The sequence below is a fragment of the Enhydra lutris genome, unplaced genomic scaffold (assembly GCF_002288905.1).
Source record: "Enhydra lutris kenyoni isolate GAN:26980312 unplaced genomic scaffold, ASM228890v2 scaffoldscaffold31, whole genome shotgun sequence".
NCBI classification, from domain to species: Eukaryota; Metazoa; Chordata; class Mammalia; order Carnivora; family Mustelidae; genus Enhydra; species Enhydra lutris.
This window is the reverse complement of record NW_019154115.1, coordinates 22,414,599-22,429,656: the sequence shown is the minus strand read 5'-3', so window position 1 is coordinate 22,429,656 and position 15,058 is coordinate 22,414,599. Positions and strand designations below refer to the sequence as shown.

The window sequence follows — 15,058 nt, the reverse complement described above, 5'->3', positions numbered from 1 at the left end:
AAAAAAAAAAGAAAAAAAGAAAAGTCGTCATCTGAAGCAGTTTTTTTTTTCAGGGGAGGGTTAACTGTGCCCCAAATGGATATGTTTTTCAAAAATACTTCATTATGTCAAGTAAAGAACAGTCCATCTAATATGATTAAGAGTTAAAATCTGTAGACTTAACTGCCTGGGTTGACTCCATGTGTCACCATTTATTAGGTATGTCTAACTTTTGAGCAAATTTTAAAAATTGTGTTTCAGTGCTCTCATCTCCATTACACTAATGATAATACACAAAGGTTATGATGACTAAGAAGATATAAGAACATTAACAATGATGGACATATACACAGTAAGGTGTTCAGATTATTACTTCCAAAAGGAAGGATCTACTTCATTTTTCCTTTCAAACTGGGAAGTGATCATATCATGTCTTATCCAATGGGGTGTTAAGAGAAGTAATCAGTATCCTAGTGTCTGATCAACCTGTCCTCTTCAAACTAATTATATCTGTCCATTAATACACACACAAAACTCATTTGAAACAACTAGGTGAGTATCCCCAGGCCTAGGAGAGATTAAAAGATAGTGACCTACCCAGATAGGTCTTTTGATTTAGTGTCTTCCTTAAACTGTCCTCATTCCCCAGACAACAGCCAGAAGGAAATTCCAAATAGGATCTCAAGCATTCTCCAGTGTCCTTCAAAGGACTCCTTTTGTTCCCAAGACAATCTAGATATTAAATAAGGACCCTACAAGGACCACCAGTACACCAAGCTTGCTAACCACTTCATCTTTCCAACTCTGTGTCTTATTCTATGCATCCTTGGTGCCTACTTTCCAGTAGTAATTTTTGCTCTGAGGCCAAGATTTCCCCCCATTACCTGTGCTTTCAAGTAGAATAATCCACTTCTGGATCTTAATTTCAACATCAATTCAAGGTCATTTCACTGGCAGTACACTCCCCTCCCACCTCCATATTCTAAATTTGGTTCCCTTTCTATAACCTTATTCTGTTCTTTTCCTTCTAAATTATACAGTGCTCTTTGTCATTCTATTTCTCCTCTCAATGATCTGTAATACCCGATAGGACAGGGGGCAATAGGTTTTGTTCACCCAGATACCCCAGCCTAATGAGGATTTTCAGAATAAGCACTCAGATATCTAATGAATAAAATCTCTACTTAAATGTTCCAGGAGCATCTCAAAAACCAATTGTTTAAATTGCTTTCTCCTACCCTTACCCCAATCTGCTCCCTTTGTTTACCCAACATCGATCCTGGGAGTCAGCTGAAATCCTTGCTCCTCCTTATCACAGGGACTACCAAATCCTCCTACATTTATAAGCTAGTCCCTAGTTCCAATATCACTGCTTTTGACCAGGCCAGCTCATTATTTTTCTGTGTATTTTACTATGTTCCTTATCACCTAACTTCCAATTTTACTCTCCATTTCCACACCAACAGAGTGACATTTCCAAAATGGAAAACTGATCTCACTCCCTTGGTTTAGAACCTTTCAACAGCTCACCAACAGTTTTTGGATAAAATACAACCTCCTTAGCGTGGCATTAAAATTTTTACAATCTAGGGACGCCTGGGTGGCTCAGTGGGTTAAGCCTCATAATCTCAGAGTCCTGGGATGGAGCCCCACAACTGGCTCTCTGCTCAGCGGGGAGCCTGTTCCCCCTCTCTGCCTGCCTCTTTGCCTACTTGTAATCTGTCAAGTAAATAAATAAATAAAATCTTTTAAAAAAATTTTTTTTAATTTTTATAATCTGGTCTTAATTCTAAGGTTCAGTTCTCTTTCCCTTAGAAGCATTTCCTGCCCTTTTAAGAGTCATTCAGGTACTCATTTTTACATGCTTCTGTAAGTTCTGTTTACCTCTAATCACACCATGACACTGTCTTAATTCATTTGTCTCCCTCACAACGTTCTAAGTCCCTGAAAAACTACCATACCTTTTTGTATCTCCGCAAAACAGAACACGACCCACAAGAATTTGTAAGATTAACAAGGGACTGGGGCACCTGGGTGGCTCAGTGGGTTGAGCCTCTGCCTTCAGCTCGGGTCATGGTCTCAGGGTCCTGGGATCAAGCCCCGCATCGGGCTCTCTGCTCGGCGGGGAGCCTGCTTCCCTTCCTCTCTCTGCCTGCCTCTCTGCCTACTTGTGATCTGTCTGTCAAATAAATAAATAAATATCTTTAAAAAACAACAACCAAAAAAACAAGGGACTGACAGTGAACAGGAGCCACACAATGACAGAAGAGTAACAGGAAAAACAGCTTTCATTTAACAGAGGACATCAATAATACTTGGACCTATAAAAGACATTTTCCATTCCTCTTCTAGATAACCTCAGAACATTCTATATCACTTTCTCCCATTCTGTTTTCTTTTGAGGATGCCTTCAGAGTTCACTTTTTAAGTGGATTTTCTTTTAGTACAAGAAAAACAGAAATATGTAATTAATCCTAGCAATACACAGCACTGACTACGCCTTTAAAGATCATTTTACTTTTTCCCTCAGCTCGAAATCTACTACAGCAGCTCTATAGTGAGTTACCACAATATTCCACCATAGTCAGTAAAATACTAGATGTTGTGGGATGCCTGAGTGGCACAGTCGGCTGGGCATTCAACTCTTGGTTTCAGGTTATGCTTGCAAGCCCTGCACTCAAGTATGGACTCCGCTTGGGACTCTCTCTCTCCCTTTGCCCCCCCACAATGGATGAATAAATCTTTAAAATACTACAGGTTGCTAAATTCTGAATTCTTTAGATCCTCATTCTTTCCGATTACTCTAGAGAACACATTCCCTAACATCTGCTGGGCCACAAGTTATCACTGAAAGAGAGATCAACTCTGTATTTCCTGATTTGGATACAGATTAAAAAAGTTTCACTGCTTTTTGAGATTAACAATCTACCTACCCTTAGAACAAAGTAAAACAAAAATCCTCCCAAGAAAAAGCGTTTTAGTTATTACAGGAGGTTTTTTGTGGTTTGATTCATGTTAAATTTCAGTAAGAATAGCCTAAATGGAATACAATCAAAAAACTATTGTCACAAACCCAAGGAAGATTATTCTGAGTAACAGAAAATTTTTACTCATTTTCGACAATCTAAGAATAAACCCTCCTAAGGTGTCCTTGTCTTGTTGCTATCTAAGACAAACCATTTTCATTCTGAAGTTTATGTAAACTTCAGCTCCTCTTTCCAATTATCAAAAATTGTCAGCCCAAGTTAGTTACAACCTCTAATTCCATCAGCTTTTAAAAAACTGAGCTGGCATCCCTTGGGGAACATCTCTTGAGATTAAAAAAAAAACCTTAATCCAAACATTTCCAAAAGCTATCACCTACACCGTATCAACTAGACTTAAATGGGTGTATTTCCTAGTCTCTGCAATGAAACCAAGTGGACCTCACACCTCTTACCATCACCCGGGAAGGGTGTGCATCTGTTCCGAAGGCCCCCCTGGCTCCAGGTCATCCTGGCTGCTGCTGTTCCAGGCTGGGCATCCATGTTGCTGCAGCTTGTGGTTTGTGAGGGGTAGTAGTGTACAGGAAAAGCAGGATGGGATTTCAAGGGTAACAGGAGGAAAATGGCTTTCTGGGAAAATGCCATCACCATCATAGGTGTTAAGTAGTACCACACACATTTTATTGCAGCACAGTTTAAAAATTTAACAAATGAAAGATTAAAAATAAAAAAAACAAAAATAAAAAATTAAAAATACAGACGTCCAGAGATGCTCTAAAACAGTTAAGTTAAAGATCAGGAAAAATAAGGTCACAGACTTAACAGCCAGTAAAATTCTTTCGAGCCTGGGGGAGGGGATGAGGGCAAGGGTGGGGTTGGGAGAGAAAAGGTTTATGTGATCAATCCACTTAAAAATGCTAATGCCTTCACTTTCTCTCCCAAGATGCAAAACTCTGAAGTCAATCAGGAGGCCGGAGAAATTCTTATGAACATTCAGAAAAACTCGATTTTAATCCGGTTAAAAATCATCAGTGTCATTATCATCATCATCATCACCATCATTAAGTATAATAATAATAATAATAATAATAATAATAGTAACTAGTAACAACAATAAAAAGGAAATCAGCGGAAAGTCAGGAAAAATGTAAAAAAAAAATTGGAATAACTTACTGTAGCTGAAGATCAAAAAAATCTCACTGTAAAAAAACAAAAATAAAAATAGCCCAGATTAGAAAAACGGGAGGTGCAAAAATGTCAAGTCAGTAAAGTTCATTTCTTTTTTTTTTCCAAAAGCAGTTTCCACAAAAACCGCAAGGGTAAAGTTCTCAGTAGCAGACAAGCAAAGCCCTTTCCACATCATCAATCAATCTTAAAAATACACGAGGAAGTAGAGAGGTCAGTTTATGAGAGGCTAAAAGGCTCCTCCTCCTCTAACCCAACTGCTGCAGAAAAAATAGAAATAGAAATTTTAAAAATTACATCTTAAATCCAAGTCCCGTTTTGGAAACAATTAAAAAAAAAAAACACCTGTAAATTTGCAGTAGTGCACACCAAGTTGCATCATTATGTTTAAAATGTCTTTATAAAATCAGTTTTGGAATAGGAATGTGTGTGTTCTGGAAGGGTGGGGAAGGGAGGTTAAAAATCAAAGCTGAGCTCCAGTGAGTAGGGATGGGGTTCGCCTTGCTGCCCTGTGAAAGGAGAAGGGACAGATTGAGTCAGAGTTCCTCAGAAATGTTGTGCCCTAAACCCCCAAGACAGAAATATCTGTCCATTGCATGTAACACATTTTGGTAAAGCATTAACATTACACTGGGAAGGGAAAGCCTCTATAAAACCATCACCTCTACCAGTGACTGTCTTCACAATTCTTTATCAATAGGTGACAAAAATTTACTAAATATAGGCCTATATTCCCACAAGGGTCTTAAAAACAAAAATCTACGAACATTCATCATGATAATCAGCAGCTTGGACAAAGAAATTATAGAAAAACCAGGCCAACAGGGATGAAGAAGTGAGCAAATGTCAAGTATCAAAATTATTAAGGGGAATGGTCTATCATGAAGATACATACTAGAGATGACATCTATTCTCAAAACCTGTATATCATCAAAACAAGACCTGATAGGTTCTATAGGGGAAGATGTTTAAATAAGGAGCACATCATAAAATTTAGTAAGGAGCTCATCATTCCAGTGACAGAATGAAAAACCAAATGAAGGAGAAAAGATTACTAGAGTTACTGAATATTTAATGTCATAAAGTAAGTGAAAATTATGGTCCTTAATGAATTTGTTTCTGTGGTCTGTTTATAAGCTAGTATATGCAGCTTATTTCAAGATACGAACTAAGAATCTCACACAACACCACACTAAAAAATAACATGCATGACAGACTGGCCGTTTCATCAGCTAAAAGATTTTCAATTAGATTGTAGGTTGAGAAAATAAGGAAATCACCGCCCTCACAATTCAATATTCAGCCAAATGGTTTTAATCTCCTTTACAAATGTCAGTAACTAGGGGGACCTAGCTGGCTCAGTTGGTAGAGCATGTGACTCTTGATCTCAGAGCCATGAGTTCAAGCCCCACATTAGGTGCAGAGCTTACTTCAAAAAGCAGGGGGGGGCGGTCAGGGGCGCCTGAGTAGCTCAGTCGGTTAGGCACCTGACTCTTGATTTCAGCTCAGGTCACGATGAGCTCAAGCCCTACACTGGCCATGGGGCCTGCTTAAGATTCTCTCCCACTCCCTCTGCCCTTATCCCTCTTAAAAAACAAAACAAAATAAAACAAAACCTTCAAAAAATTAAAATTAAAAAGTGTTCCTTGAGTCAATTATGTGTGAATGACTACATCAACAGAACAAGTACTAAACCTCTAAAATTTTAAGTATAAATTTTTTCCAAATAGCAGATCAGTTTAAGTGTTAACCTGCAAATTAGTTTTACATTTGGATTGATGAGTTAAAATGTACAAACTATACAGGTACCTGGATGGCTCAGTTAGAGGAGTGTGGGACTCTTTATCTCAGGGTTGTGGTTTGAGGCCCACAGTGGGCACAGGGACTTAAAAATAAAATCTTTGGGGCACCTGGGTGGCTCAGTTGTTAAGCATCTGCCTTCGGCCCAGATCATGATCCCAGGAGTCCTGGGAAAGAGCCTGGCATTCAGGCTCCCTGCTCTGTGCGAAGACTGCTTCTCCCTCTCCCACTCTCCCTGCTTGTGCTGCCTCTCTTGCTGTATCTCTCTCCATCAAATAAATAAAATCTTTTAAAAAATAAAATCTTTTAAAAAAGTGTACAAAATAAAAAGTTCTAGAAAAGATACATAGTTGAATATTATCTCTACAGCAGTGTTTGTGATGTCCAGTTATGGTGAAACTTTCAATTTTCTTACTTAAGTCACAGCTTGAACCCGGTACTCAAAATCTTCAGGGTGTATTAAGTAACTTTTGTGGCTCATCTACAAATAAATCCTCTGCACAGACGTCACAAGACAAAACGCTCACCAAAAAGTTAATATGAAAAGAAGCATCTGTTTCTGAAAGTCATGAAGAGGTCTTCTAAAAAGTTACGTTAAACTGATGAGCTACCACCTCATAAAAAAGACTGAACAATTTTAGTGCCTAATTAAAATGCTTTGCAATTAACAGTATACCTAAATTATACTTCGTCAAACCTCTGGAAGGTTTGGATCCCTTCTTCTAAAGCACTGTTCTTGAACTGAGGGTTGCCAACCAGCACCAAGTGGCACTTATTAGAAATGCAAATTTCCGAGGCCCACACCAGACTTAATTAGAAACTCTGGTGGTGCAGCCCAGTAATCTACTTTAACTATTCATTCCCCTTACGGATTCTACTGTTGGTTCACATTTAAGAACCACTATGAGAGGTTAATGGGGAGCCTCTATCCCATAAGTAAGAGTGGTATAAAGTAAATCCAGGAACATCCTGACTTACAGTAAATGCACCAAGTGAATTAAAAAACCCTATAGTAATCCTTTTTCCCCCCTTTAAGCCCCAACTTCCTAGTAACTGATGACACTTGCAGTTATGCTACGTCAAATAGTGCTGGTTCTCACTTGTCAATCCTGTAATAAATCTAACATGTAAAAACCATCATCTTCCCTGAGCCCAATCTGAATACACATATTAAGCATGAGCAAATGATGTTCTCCATGACAATCAGAGTTACTTCAAGACTAATTAAGATAGAATACAATCATTAATATATAAAACTGCTTTTTATAAAACTTTCGGTACACTTTCCAGCCTTCTGACAACAAATGACTTGAGTAGAAATTAAGAAAATAGGTAAGATGTCTAGGCCCCCTTCTAAATATAAAACTGAAATCCATAACGTTTGGCTGATTTACCTAATACAGTAACGGGGGCGAGGAAGATGGAAATAGTTTTCTGAACTTTTAGGCCAAGATTCTTTCAACTGTCACTCCCAAGTTAACATCTTAGATAACGACTACTTAATATAATCTTTATTATTAGATTAACTATTCTGGATTCATTCCTTGTTTGTTCTTACAGCAATTCCATCCAAAACAAAACTGCATGCTGAAACCCACTAAAGACCTAATCACAAATTTAAGGGAATGTTTAAATTCTCTATAGAAGGAATAGCAACCAACACCAAACATTCCATTGCAACCAGCATGGGGAACACAAAAAGGTCAGAAGAGCTGCAACTTAGTCATCCTCCTTAAATCCTTCCTTTTTAGCAACATGAAAATGCTATTAAAACCTATCTGCACCTCTAAAACTGTTTCAGACCTTAATTCTGAGGCCCAATCTTTCCAGATGGATAGTAACTCTAATTAGCTGTTTCCTCCGAACATGTTGTTCCCAAGAAACCCTATTTCTCACAGGTCAAGGCAAGAACAGTGCCCTTCAATTAATTTCAATTTTTACCAATTGTTATTAAATGATTTCTTACATTTCTCTTTATTTGCTAACAATATTTTTATTATGTTTATGACTTAAATCTTAACTAATCACTGCCCTTATTTCTAACAGTTCTGTAGTGATAAACTTTAGTTTTAAGCCCATGTAATATACATGTTTATATTTTTTCTGAAGAGCAAACCTTTTAATCCCTATTACATTAGCCACATGGTGAGGAAATTGACAAATACACTAACTATTCCATATAAAAGTACTTTTACCGTCTCTTGGTTTCCTAAGGGATGAATTTATCCTGCAGTATTGGTTTAAACTTTGCTAACAGTTTTTGGGAGAGAACAGACTATGAAAAAGAAATCTTCCCCCTCCCCAAGTATCCAAAAAAAAAAAAAAGGCGATTTCTTGGGTAAGTCAATGTGATACTACTTAGAAACACCTATGCAATTTTTATAAACTTAACATTTTTCATTAGCTTCAGGACTTAGCAAATAGTGGGCACAATAATACCTTAATAAAAAGTATGTGTTAACTACATACTTTTTAAACAAGTATTTCAGAAAATCAATGCCAGAATATCCTGAAAGTCAAACTTTAAGTTTATATCAGAATGTTAAATTAATAACTGCCAATCTCGTAATTAAATATTTTTCCCAAGTGCAGTTCGGGAATTTCCAGTTTTCACTGGAATGACTGCCATGATTAGGTTCTTGCAAAGATTCAAATACAGTACTATCAATACCTACTATTCCAACAGCTAGGTAAACCACTTGACTAACGTAGTAGAGTCAAATTCCTTAGTAGTTCCGCTACTGATTTATTATGACCCTGGCAACCGACACTCTTGTGCCTCAGTTCCTGAGAAAGATAGTAGTACCTACCTCAAGCAAAGTTCCACTAACTTATATATTTCAAGTGATTTGTAACCTGCAGATAAAAAGTAAGCCAGCTTTAATTATTACTGTTAATATGCAAATGAGATTACAATATATTTTTAAAAACAACTGAAAATAACTACTTCGAGGTCCGCCGTTCTCAAAGAGGTGTAAAATAAAAAGTAATCAGTAAAACATTAAATCTATTGTTATATTTACTACTCTTATGCCCTGCGGTACGCTCCGGAATTTAGAGGCTCGCGGTGCAATTATCTACTTAGTAACCCTTACCCATCCCCCGCCCAATTTTTAAATTTAACAGGAGGCATCAGCGCTACGTGAACTTCCAACTGTATTAATGAGCATCTCGATCTTGCCTTTCATCTTTCTCTCGGAGTCCTCATGGTCGTAGAAAAAGAAAGGAAAGCAGCCGTTAACACAGAAAAAGGGCGAAAAAGGAAAAGGACGTTTTCCCTTCCGATCGTGGCCTAGAGGACACTAGGTTAAATCTGCGCAAGGGCTGAGGCCTATAAAACTCTCTCCGGCATAATACCTAACGCCCCAACGCAAAGAGAATAAATGGAGGCCTGGTTACTCTACCGAGGGTAGGGTTCCCTCGTCTTCTCTCCCACAGCCCCTCGCGCTAGCCGAGGAACCCAGCGCCTGCCCTGCTTTTGCCCCCTCCACTTACCAGGAGGGGGAAGGGAGAAGAGATTCGATTCTGAATCTCCTACTCCCGGGTTCTACGTAGAGAAGCCAACTGCTGCTCGAGGTCGACGACCCGGCCGCACCGCTCAGTCTTCGTCTCTTCACAAAATGGCCCCCGCGTCTCCTCCGCCGCCGAGGCGAAGGCCTAGACCCCGCCCCGCTCCCGAGAGTCGTGCTATTGGCTGCGACTTTTCTCGCTCCCCTTCTAATTAGACAGTTCTACCGCTCTTCACAATTCTGCCCAATCACAATCAGTAGTGGGTTAGACTAAGCAAGAGAATTTCCACATGCGTGAGAGAAACTAGTTTGTAAATGGCTACTTTTCCTGTCATTTATCACCCGAGAAGTGCTTATTGGTCACTGTACCTGACGAAGCGCTGGGTGGTAACTCGCCTTTGTATCGCGCACCGCTTCACATCCGGGTATCCGGGTGGTCTGATTGGCGGCCATATTCCCCTATCCCTGCTCCTTAGAGCGCCTAGCTGAAGGCCCGCCCAGATCTCAGAATTCCCGCGGCGCGGGGGCGGGGAAGGACTGAGGGATTTTGTTAGGTATCCCGCTGCAAGGACCTGCCCTACCCCCAGGGCCTAGGAAAAAGGTTCCTCCGCGGGACGTAGCTAAAGAGAGGCCTTCTCTTAGAGAGGGGAGGGAACAGTGAAGATCAGGCTGCCGAAAACTGACCAACCCTACAGTTTCTCCGACCTAGGTCCCTTCTCAGTTCTGGACTCAAATGTCAGCTCCCTCCTGGACAGCTCCCTTGGTCAGTCAGCCTCTTAAGCTCTTCTTCAGACAATCCGTTCCTTACCCAAATCAGCTGACTTCCTTTTTCTTTTCCAGTACAAGAAGTAAAGGGAGTCTCAAGTGCTGGTTTGGAATACTATGCCCACCCTCTGGCCTCGAGTCATCCTGATGATACCCTACATACCAACCAAACTGGCTTATCCCTCTGTCTCCCCCCCGCCCCCCAACCACCCCGCCGCCCAAAATGGCCTACCATCTGCCGGCTGGGGTCACCGCCTGCCCAGTCCCCACGCTTGTGGTGTAGCAACCCTGAACGCAGTAAGAAATAGGTCCAGCTCTTCTAAGGAGAGAGATTCCTTTGTGCGGTTGACGAAAGGAAGATGCAGGACACCTAATAATGTGATTACATCTGTAACCATTTTAAGGGGTAAACAGACATGTGAATGCAGTTTTAATTGCAGATAGACTCACAACGAAGTTGTTACCTGTCAAATGACAAAACAATTCCGTAACTAGCTTGATGTCCTTCCTTTGAGGAAAAATAATCACGGATTGGGAGTACACAGTGTCTCAGAAGCAATGGAGCCCTCTACTAGAGGGTGTTTGGGCAACAGCGAATTTTACATAGCAGTAGACGCAGCAACTCAGAAACAGGGCTGGAATCGCACATCTGACCTTATTTAGAAAGGTCAAGGAACAAGGAAATAAGTTTGGAGCCCAGCGTTGACGTAGCTTTTGGGGATTGGCTGACAGCGTATACTGTTTCCGGTCAAGAAGAATTTAAAGGCGGCCAAAGTTTGGTTTTCCGACGTGATACCTGGCATGAGGGACTCCATCTTGGTGTAGAAATTTATTTCAACCTACTTCTGGGGTGCAGATCTTTTACCTTTTTAAGTGGTATGCCTTTTTATACGGCTATAATTTTTTTTTTTTTTTTTTGCCATATGTATGTATTGCTTTTAAGCTAACTTGAAAAGCAAAAACAAAAGCATGTGAAAAAAGACCCAAAATATTAATAGTGGTTCTCTCTTTGCGGGAGAATTACAGGTGCTTTTTGTTTTCTTTAGATGTGGCTTTTTTTTTTTTTTTTTTTTTTGCTTGTGCTTTTCTGTATTTTCCAAATTGTCAACTTTGAGCAAGTGATCATCCTCCAAGTTATTAATGCCTCACTCAATTGCCACATTGCATTGGAACCTCACAGCTCTATAGTTAATACTACATTCATCTCGCTTCCTGGATGGTAAGGTTTTTATAAAATAATGGTTATTGAACAATTTTATGTTAGTTTCAGGTGTATAACCTAGTGGTTCCACACTAATATACATTATGCGATGCTCACCACCCACAATAAGTGTAGTTACCATACAATGTTATTATAATATAATAGGCTGTATTCACTATGCTATGCTTTTCAGATTTGTGGCTTATGTCTTTTACAACTGGAAGTCTGTACCTCTTAATCCCTTTCTCCTTATTTCACCTATCCCACCCATTCTCTCCCCCTCTGGCAACCACTAGTTCTCTGTATTTATAAGTCTGTTTTTTTGTTTTGTTTTTTAGATTCCACATATAAATGAAATCATATGGCATTTGCCTTCTCTGTCTGATGTATTTCACTTAGTATAATACCCTCCAGGCCCATGCATGTTGTACATGGCAAGATCTCCTTCTTTTTAATGGCTTAGAAATATTCCATTGTATGTATATAAAGATATATATCATCTTTATCCATTTATCTGTTAATGAACAGTTATGATGCTTCCATATCTTGGCCATTATAAATAATGCTGCAATAAATACAGAGGTGCATATATTTTTTCTCATTAGTGTTTTTGTTTTCTCTGAGTAAATAGTCAGTGATGGAATCACTGGATCATATGGTATTTCTATTTTTAATTTTTTAAGGTGCACCCATACTCTTTTCCACAGTGATTGCCCCCAAAATTTACATTCCCTGCCCTCCCCAAATTTGCATTTCCTCCATCAGGCCACAAGGGTTCTTTTTTCTCCGCATTTCCAGCAAAATTTCTTATTTCTTGTGCTTTTTATTTTAGTCATTCTGACAGATGTGAGGTGATATCTCATTGTGCTTTTCATTTGCTTTTCCCTGATGATTAGTGATGTTGGGCATCTTTTCATGTCTGTTGACCATCTGTATGTCTTTGGGAAAATATCTATTTAGGTACTCTGCCCATTTTTTTCTTAAGATTTTATTTATTTATTTGGCAGAGAGAGAGGGAACACAGCAGAGGGAGTGGGAGACGGAGCAGCAGGCCTCCTGTGGAACAGGGAGCCCGATTTGGGGCTTGATCTCAGGACTCTGGGATCATGACCAGAGCCAAAGTCAGATGCTTAACAACTGAGCCACCCAGGCGCCCCTCTCTGCCCATTTTAAATTGGATTATTTGGTTTTTTAGTGTTGAGCTATTTAACTGTTTTTGTTTCCTAGGTTTTTTTTTTTTTTCTCTTAAGATTTTATTTATTTGAGAGAGAGCATGAGTGGATGGAGGGGCAGAGGGAAAGGGAGTAGCAGACACCCTGCTGAGCAGGGAGCCCAATTTGGGACTTGAACCCAGGACCCTGGGATCATGACCTGAGCTGAAGACAGATGCTTAACTGACTGAGCCACCCAGGTGCCCCTGTTTTTTGTTTTTTTAATTAAGTGTGCTCCTAGAGCAATAAGGGTTTGAACTCATAACCCTGAGATCACCTGCTCTACTGCCTGAGCCAGCAAGGCATGCTGCTGTGTAAGTTCTTTATATATATTTTGAATGTTAACTTCTTATTGGATATATGTTTTGCAAATATCTCCTCCCATTCATTGCTTTTCCTTTTGTTGATGGTTTCCTTTGCTGTGCCAAAGTTCTCTTATTTTGTGCAAAAGTTTTCTTATTATATTACTACCAATAGTTTATTTTTGCTTTTGTTTCCCTTGTCTGAAGAGACATTATCCATGAATACCTTGCTCAAGCTGATGTCAAAGAGATTACTGCCTATATTTTCTTCCAGGAGTCTCACATTTATATCATTAATCCATTTTAGTGTATTTTTGTGTAAGTAAAGTATAAGTGGTCCAGTTTCATTCTTTTGCATGTAACTGTCCAGTTTTCCTAATACCATTTATTGAAGAGATTGTTTTTCCCCATTGTATATTCTTGCCTCCTTTGTCGTAGACTAATTGACCATCTAAGTGTGGGAATGCTGGGTTTTCTCTTCTGTTCCTTCATCTATACGTCTGTAACCATATTGATATTTACCATTTCCTTCCTTTTACTATCTCTGGGCTTTGTCTGGTTGTGGATGGCAAGTTTTTTGATGGCAGAGTTTAATTTTTTTTTAAAGATTTTATTTATTTATTTGACAGAGAGAGAGAGAGATCACAAGTAGGCAGAGAGGCAGGCAGAGAGAGTGGGAGAAGCAGGCTCCCTGCTGAGCAGAGAGCCCGATGCGGGGCTCGATCCCAGGACCCTAGGATCATGACCTGAGCCGAAGGCAGAGGCTTTAACCCACTGAGCCACCCAGGCACTCAGCAGAGTTTAATTTTTTTTAAAGATTTTATTTATTTGAAAGAGAGCATGCCAGAGAGAAAGACAGCATGCGAGCGAATGTGGGAGCGAGTGTGCACAGGCATGAGCAGGGGAAGGAGCAGAGGGAGAGGGAGAAGCAGACTCCCACCAAGGATGGAGCACAGAACTCTGGGATCAGGACCTGAGCCAAGGGCAGATGATTAAGGATTAACCAATTGAGCTACCAGGCACCCCAAAGGATCTAATTCTTACTACTCTGTATTCCCTTGCTTACTACATATTCTAAGGCCTTACAGAGAGTGTTTGAAATTTGTATTAATCAGTAACTTCTATGTATCAGGAGAAATTGTTATTTTCTCAGGACACACTTTCTTTATTATATACTATATATAGCATTTACTCAGAGGGACCAGAGGCTTGGTTGACCTATAATTAATATAACTACTGACTTAAGTAAACAGAAGTAATCAGACATAAAAGAGACAAAGTGGGGTCCCTGGGTGGTTCAGTCGGTTAAGCATCTGCTTTCAGTTCAGGTCTTGAGAGCCCTGCATTGGGCTCCGTGCTTGATGGGGAGGCTGCTGCTCCCTCTCCCTCTGCCTGCTTGTGCTCACTCCTGCGCTCTCTCTCTCTCTCTCTCTCTCTCTGACAAATAAATAAAATATTTAAAAAGAGAGAGAGACAGCAGGCCCCAAATGGAATCACTACCAAACTGAAACTTAATATTTAACCTGATTGCAGTTTCATTCTCCCCCAGGAGTGTAATCTTAACCAGTCCATCTGAAATTTCCTGATCAGCACCAGTGAGGTAATCCACCTAATAGACTATTTTGTCCTCCACAGGAAGGTGACCTTTCCTGAAATAATCTTTCCCCACCCCAACCCCCATTTATGTCTTCCTTATCTCACCTCTTTTCTGCCTTTGAAAACCTTTCCTTCCCATAACTCTCTGGAGTTTCTTTTTATATGCTAGATAGGCTGCTGCCCGATTCATGAATCATTGAATGAAGTCAATTAGATCTTAAGATTTACTCAGTTTAATTTTGTTTTTTTAACAACACTAACATGTTTTCTTACTCATTGTTCTCATAGAATAAAAATATCTATAAAATGTTAATGAAACCTACTTATTTTCATTTTACCAGAAATTTGTTTTACCACATGATCTTTGTCATGACCTACTTATTAACCAGCACTGTATTTGATGCAAGAGAAGTACTTAAGAGGCCATTTCCGGGGGTACCTGGGTGGCTCAGTGGGTTAAGCCTCTGCTTTGGGCTGAGGTCATGATCTCAGGGTCTTGGAATCGAGCCCCACATCGGGCTCTCTG

At 39.7% G+C, this 15,058-nt stretch overlaps 1 protein-coding gene across 9 annotated transcripts in view; it reads right to left on the bottom strand.

Moving 5' to 3' along the window:
* Positions 1 to 9,585, bottom strand: part of LOC111153177 (heterogeneous nuclear ribonucleoprotein C (C1/C2)) — a 57,608-nt gene extending 48,023 nt beyond the window's left edge. For 4 of the 9 annotated variants that reach the window (XM_022512011.1, XM_022512015.1, XM_022512018.1 and 1 more), the window contains exons 1-3: positions 9,444 to 9,565; positions 8,759 to 8,804; positions 4,137 to 4,162 (exon numbers count right to left, since the gene is read on the bottom strand). The gene's annotated coding sequence lies outside the window, so the exon portion shown is untranslated. Of the gene's footprint in view, positions 1 to 3,418; positions 3,594 to 4,136; positions 4,163 to 8,758; positions 8,805 to 9,443 lie in introns of all 9 variants that reach the window. The other 5 variants (XM_022512013.1, XM_022512019.1, XM_022512017.1 and 2 more) reach the window with 3 other exon arrangements.
* Between the last annotated feature and the right edge of the window lie 5,473 nt (positions 9,586 to 15,058).